We start from the raw sequence: 7,402 nt of genomic DNA on the forward strand, positions 1-7,402 counted from the left end.
ATAATTCGAAACAACACTAATAATAATGATTGATAAAAGAACAGATAAATAAACCGGTATTTTCAAACAATAGGATGTTAATATACAGCAGCGACAATGAATGACACGCACACAACTTGATTAATCTTCGAAATGATGTCAAATGAAGAACAAGTCTCAGAAGACTATGCATCTTTTTAATAAAGTTCAACAACAGTTGAAACTAAACAAGACATTGTTTAAACATACAAAGTTATTTGATAAAGCCACAAACTAAAAAGTCAAGAGAAGGATAAACACAAAATTCAGGATTGTGGTGATTTGGAGGGATGAGGAAGCAAGGGTTGGCAGTGAATTCATAGGTGTCCAGAAGAATGAAAAAGAAAAAGTATTTTAAAAGATATATTAAATACTATTAACATTAATTATGTCTTGTGTATTTCTCATTTAAAGAGAATTACTATGAAATATTTGTTTTTTCATTTTTTTTCTAATCTGATTGCCTTCCAGACTTATAATCACAGAACAACTGTTTAGAAACAGATTCCTTATAAAAAAGAAAATTCTAATTCTGGAAAGTAACTATTTGGGATGCACCATTTTATCTTGCTTGATTTCTGAATTCTGTTACTGATCTCTAAATGGAATTTCCAAACCAGTGACTTTTATAAAAAGACATTAATATTGTAGAAAGAAGTAGGAAATAAAGAGCAGGAGGGAGGGAAAGGAAAGACAATTTATAGAACAAACTTGAAAAATAACTTTAATGGTCTTCATCCATCCCTGTAAATCAACACATCATTTTCCCACAGGCCGAACTGTTACAGTAGAATGTGGATTCATTCTGCTCATTTTGGAAATGGTTACAAGTGCTCGGACTGGTGCCATGTTATGCATTTGGAAGAATGATTGCGTTATAAAACCCATTCCAAGCTTCCCACTGTTCCAACAATGGAAATAGTGAAGAATGTTTGGATTGATTTAAAGTGGGAAGATGTAATTCCAAAATTATCGAGGCTCTCTACCACTCAAACATTCTCTCCAATAAGTCCCAACTACCTGCCTACTTAAATTCTGATGTGAAGTAAGAATCACTTCTTCCAATAGTAACTTGTAGATAGCTCACAGAACTAAGCAGTGAAAATAAAACTATGGGCTTAGCATCTAGCAGAAAATAATCAACCTCTGTAGAGCAGACTTTGGGAATTCTGTTTTTAGAGGTATTGTTGAGAAGTACCCTGAATGACCTTCCTGACTAAAAACTAAAATACTAGATTAAGTGTTGAAAAACACCTCCTCTCGCCCCTGCCATTAATTCAAATGCATTACTGAGCTTGCACTAAATTAAGGAAGGTGTAGAACCCCAAACGAAGTGAAAACAGGTGTCCCGGGAGTTAGGCTAATACCAAATCTCACTTATATCCTGAAGGTGGGAGGCCAAACCCTGGAGACACTGCCTTTCTGCTTTGATAACTGTATAGAGTTCAGAGGACAGCAGATAGTGTAGGGCTGTCCAAGGATGAATCCAATAGGAGACCCCTAATTGTCTGGAACCCTCTAGGCTACAACCCTAAGGTAAGGATGAATGAGAAGGAAGCCCTGATACTCACAAGGGGACAGAGAGTGGGAGAAATAAATCTCCCTCCTCCTCCTGAGAAGTTGTAATCATAAGCCAGTAGCCTAAACTCATAAAACCTGAGTGGTACAGATAAACTCAGGCTGAAATTTAATTTAAAGTGGTCCAGAGTTGGTAAGTCTGAGAAGCGAGGGAAATCCTCTCCAGAGGAAGTCAACTTCAAATCAGGCCTCAGAGAATCTCTGCACAGATGACCTTCCAAAACAATCAAGCAAAGTTCACAAAACACTTAAGGAAAGATGACGTCACAGGTGAAACTCAGCAGAAATAACAAAACAGAAACAAATCTCCCAAATACTTTAGATATTGAAAATACCTGGCACAGGATAACTCATTTAATATGTTTAAGGTGAATATAATAATTGAATAAGGTGAAATTGAAACCTTATTGAACTGCCTTTATAGCAGATTAGACACAGCCGATGAGGAAAAAGTGTATGAAAGATAAACCCAAAGAAATAAAATCTGGAGAGAAAAGGGATGGGAAATGTGAAAGAGAGGTTAAGAGGCAAGGGGATAAAGTGAGAAGGTTTAACATGTCTAATTTGAGTTCCAGAAGGATTAATAGAGAGAATGTGGAAGAGGCACTGTTCAAAGAAAATTTTTCAGAGTTGTTGAAATGCATCAATCCTTAGAATCAGTAAGCCCAGTGAATTCCAACTAGAATAAATTTTTGAAAAATCACAGTAAAACCAAAGAAAAACAGGAGATCCTAAAAGCAGCCAGAGAAAAAAAGATCAGTTATAAAAGAAATACAATTAGACCAGCTGCTGATTTCTAACTGGGAGCCAGGTGGAAAGCCACTGACTTTTATCAGTAGAGACAGCTTTTGACCGTAGTACTTGAATTTCATATAAATGGGATCACATAGCATGCAATCTTTTGTTTCCGTTTCTTTCTTTCAACATTATGTCTGAGATTCATCCGTGTTGTTATATCCAGCAGTAGTTCTTTTTTTCCCCATTGCTGTGGAGTAGTCCATTTCATGAATTTACTATATGTATATTCATTGTACTACTGATGAGCATTTGAGTTGTCTCTAGATTTTTGCTATTATGAATACAGCTGCCACGACATTTTTTAAAAAATGTGTATCTCATAATATGTCTCTTGCAATGTCGTGAATGTTCTCTATGGAAAACTCATAAAGATTAAAATGTTGACAAAACACCAGTCTTGATTTCATTGTCTTGATTTCCACACCCAGGAAGTTCAAACTCTTAATAAAATATTTCATTGCATTTTTGATGTGGTTTTTAATGATGAAAGTTTTGAAGCTATTGTTTCCCTTAAAATATTTTCCCCTCAAAATGTTTTGGCAAAAGATAACAGTAAATTTTTACCCTCATGTGATTCCAGCTCCAGTTGTCTGGATGTATATGAAAAATCGCACTTTGTTCACTGGTCTGACAGTATCATACTACATTTAAAAAAAAGGCATTTCAACTTTAGATCCTTCTCAAAGCAAATCTATAGGTGTGCAAAATGCATGCAAAACAAGTGGTTAATACCTGCTGGTTAAGAGAAGAAAAATAAAAAAATATGCTGTGCATCATAGTTCTAAGTTTAGCTTTTCTCTAAACATCCACAATTTTGTAAAATCTCTACTATAAGTTTTTGCTATACTTGCAAATCCCTTTTGGTGCATGGTGTTTCCCCACCTCATGCTCTCAAAGTGGGTGTCCCTGAGCACAGCTGAACCACTCCAGCCTCAGAAAGACCAAATATGTTGCACCTGTAAAGAGAAAGCAGGGGTAGGGTGCAAAGAGCTGACCCCAGGAAGGGTTTATCTGGTGGAACATACCCATAATGCTCAGCCCAAGTTCCCATATGTCCATCTATTACTCTCCTTGTCTTAAGTTGGCCTAGGTAAACTGGGTGAGACCTGGACCTAAACATAAAAATAACCTCAAAGTTGCTAAGTGTAAACTTTTTTTTTTTAAGGGTTAGAAATGTAAATAGCAGAGCTTTATAACTATAAGGTAGAGTTTATAAGGCAACTTTATAGCTATTACTTGCTTCATCAAAACTTGAAAAGTATGGGGCTAAATAACACCTGAGATCAAAGATTATCTTAAATGTTGATTTGCAAATGAGAACTCTAAGTCTCATTTTTTTTTTCTAAAGCTATCTTTTACTGGAGAGAAAGAAAGAGAGAAGGAGGAAAAGGAGAGAGGTGAGGAGGAAGGAAAAGAGAGAAGGATGAGGAGACAGAGAGAGAGAATGAGAGAGAGAGAGTGAGAGAATCTATAGGCAAATGTTCCTCAAATGTTCACATCCTTTAACTTTATCGTGTGTGTTTCCAAGCTGTTTGTAAGGCAAAGAAGGCAAAGACTACTGAAAAATACAGGGCAACTGGCCTTTTTTGTAACTTGCATTGAGGTGTGTTGGGAAAAGAAGGGAGAAGGAGTTGGGCAAGCAGGCTTTGAGCAACCTGGAAGATAAGAGGGAGGGCGAGGGCAGAAAAGAGTTTCGAAGAGGGGGAGCCAGGTCTTTGTGTGTCCATCTCATGCCTGGGATGCCTTTCCCCATGGTGCAGACCTTGGAGCTAGCTCCCTGCTGGGTTCGAGCCCCGGTTCTGCCATTTATTAGCCATAGAACCTAGGGGAGGCCACTTTACCTCTCAGTGCATTTCCTAACATGTAAATTTGGACGTAACATAGCACCCACATCATATGAATTTTTGTGGATTAAGAAAGTTAGAGCATGTAAAACAATACACTGTCTGACACACTGTAAGTGTTCAAGAAAAGTTAGTTATTATAATTCTTGTTATATCCATTTTAATAAATGTTTAGGATTCTCTTTGCTATGGTCTCAATGTTTGTATTTCCCCAAAATTCATATTTTAATCCTTAGTGTGTTGGTACTAGGAGAAAAAGTCTTTGGGAGGTGATCAGGTCATGAGGGTGGAGCTCTTGTGAACAAGGTTAGTGCCCTTATAAAAGGGATCCCAGACAGCTCTCTTGCCCCTTCTACCACGTGAGGACACAGCAAGAAGTCAGCAGTCTGCAACATGGAAGGTTACCTTGACCAGAATCTGGTCATGCTGGCACCCTGATCTTGGACCTCCAGCTTCCAGAACTGTTAGAAATAAATTTTTGTTGTTTACTAGCCGCTCAGTCTGTGGTATTTTGCTATAGCAGCCTGACCGGACTAAGACACTCTTCAAAACAAATTTTAGCTGTCTTGCTTGCACTTTTCATAGCCTTCTGTGCTGGGCCAGTACTTGATCTGTTTGCAGCGTTAGCATCCCATGCTGTTCTATCACCATCCTTCAGTCATTCTCTGCACTTACCAGCTCCCTAACTGGTGTATAAATGTGGAGATTATCCCTTCAGGAGCCTTCCCAAGGCACCTGTCAGTTCTCAATTAAAATCACCAGGTAGCCAACATGTAATAAGGTAAGAAGTAAAGGAAAGTTGATATGAGTCAAATATTTCAGGGTGCAACATAATCCATGTCATTAAATGCTCATGATAAGCAAAAGTCTCCAGAAACTGGTGAATGTGAAGAAGAGAGAGGTACCATTCATACACCATATATACAGCAATCCAAAGATCAAGGACTACGTGCTTTATCACCTACATTTAGAAAATACTCCACGTAAGCACCTTTTAGGGGAAATTCCTGCCAAGCATGCAATTTTATGGCTGTTTGAGAAACTTGAAAATTGGAGTTTATGTGTAAGTCTGACACAGTATTTACAACACAAAAAACAGCACAGTAAGTAAACACAGTCTGGAAAACATCAATGGTATAGTCATGCTATTAAAGATAGGCACATTTCCTTGCTCTTATTTAGGAGACTAAAATTGGGGATTTTTAGCATTAATAAAGGAAAAATAGTAACCATAGAAACACAGCATTTATCAATTTCCAAGGAACGTTTTGAGGTGCTCTGGCAAGCACTTCTGCCTGAAGAGGTCTCTTCTAAGGTCTAAACTACTTAAAGCAATAAAAAAGAAAGTAATAGGCAACCTATTTAATAATAATGGCAATTCTGATTAAAAGTTAAAATATACTTACTATAAAGAAATGAAAAAACGTGATGGCAACAGACCAAACCATCCATAGTAAAAAAGCAGAACAGCAAAGAACAGATCAATGTTCAGATTGCAAGGGAAAGGAAAAATGGACACGTATTGAAAGCCTGCTCTTTGCCAAGCACTTGATATACTTCATTTCATTTAATCCTCATAACCATCCTGTCTTTTTCTTGTTTTCTTTCTTCCTCTTCCTTTTTAAATAATTATAAATTTTAATAGATGCAATGACAGAAATAATATTGATTTAAGAGAATAATAAAATCACCTAAAGTAAGGGTTCTGTTCCTGAAGAGAGTATAGAAAGCCTCAAAAAAATGTCACTCTTAAGGAGAAAAGTTTGCATAATCTACAGAATTCGAGCTTTTCCCCCCCATTTTTAATAATTTATTTTTAATTACAGTTGGCATATGATATTTTAGGTCTACAACATAGAGATCAGACATTTACATTACTAACAAAGTGATCACCCCAATAAATCTAGTACTCATCTGACACCATACATAGTTTTTACAATATTATCGACTATATACCTACGCTATACCTTACACCCCCATAACTATTTTGTAACTACTATTTTGTACTTCTTAATCCCTTCCCCTTTTTAACTCATCCCCCAAATCCCCTCCCATCTGGCAACCACTGAAATGTTCTCTGTATCTATGAGTTTATTTATTTTGTTCTTTAGATTACACATGTAAGTGAAATCGTATGGCATTTGGCTTTCTCTGTTTGACTTATGCCACTCAGAACCACCCTCTAGAACCATCTAAGTTGTTGCAGATGGCAAGACTGCATTCTCTTTTTATGGTTGAGTAATATTCCATTGTGTATATGTACCACCTCTTCTTTATCCATTCATCCATTGATGGGCACTCAGGAAGCCTCCGTATCTCCATATGTCCATAATGCTGCAATAAACATGTAAATTTACATGTCTTTTCAAAGTAGTATTTTGGGTGTCTTCGGATAAATACCCAGAAGTGGGATAACTGGGTCCTTCTTTGTCTCTTGTTATAGCCTTTGTTTTAAAGTCTATTTTGATTGGTATAAGTATTTACCTCAGCTTTTATTTGTTTGTTTAAATTTTCATGAAATATCTTTTTCCATCCCTTTACTCTCAGTCTTTGTGAGTCTTTTGATCTGAAGCGAGTCTCTTGTAGGTGGCATGCGTAAGAATTTTGTTTTCTTATCCAGTCAGCCACTTTTCTTTTGATTGGAACATTTAATCCATTTACATTAAAAGTAATTGTTGATAGATATGTAGTTATTGCCATTTTATTATTCATATTTTTTATTTTTTTATTTTTTTATTTTTTCTTCTTCTTAAAGAAGTCCCTCCAACATTTCCTGTAATACTGGCTTGATGGTGATGAATGCCTTTAGCGTTTTCTTGTCTGGGAAGCTCTTTATTTGTCCTTCTATTCTAAATGATAGCTTTACTGGATAGAGTAATCTTTGTTGTAGGTTCTTGCTTTTCATCACTTTGAATATTTCTGCCAATCCCTTCTGATCTGGAAAGTTTCTGCTGAGAAGTCAGCTGAAAACCTTATGGGAGTTCCCTTGTAGATAGCTAACTGCATTTTTCCTGCTGCTTTTAAGATTCTCTCTTTGTCTTTAACCTTTGGCATTTTAATTATGACATATCTTGGCGTGGGCCTTTTTAGTTCAACTTGTTTAGGACTCTCTGTGCTTCCTGGGCTTGTATGTACATTTTCTTCATCAGGTTAAAGAAGTTTTT

Source organism: Pteropus alecto, unplaced genomic scaffold (assembly GCF_000325575.1).
Source record: "Pteropus alecto unplaced genomic scaffold, ASM32557v1 scaffold269, whole genome shotgun sequence".
Taxonomy (NCBI): Eukaryota; Metazoa; Chordata; class Mammalia; order Chiroptera; family Pteropodidae; genus Pteropus; species Pteropus alecto.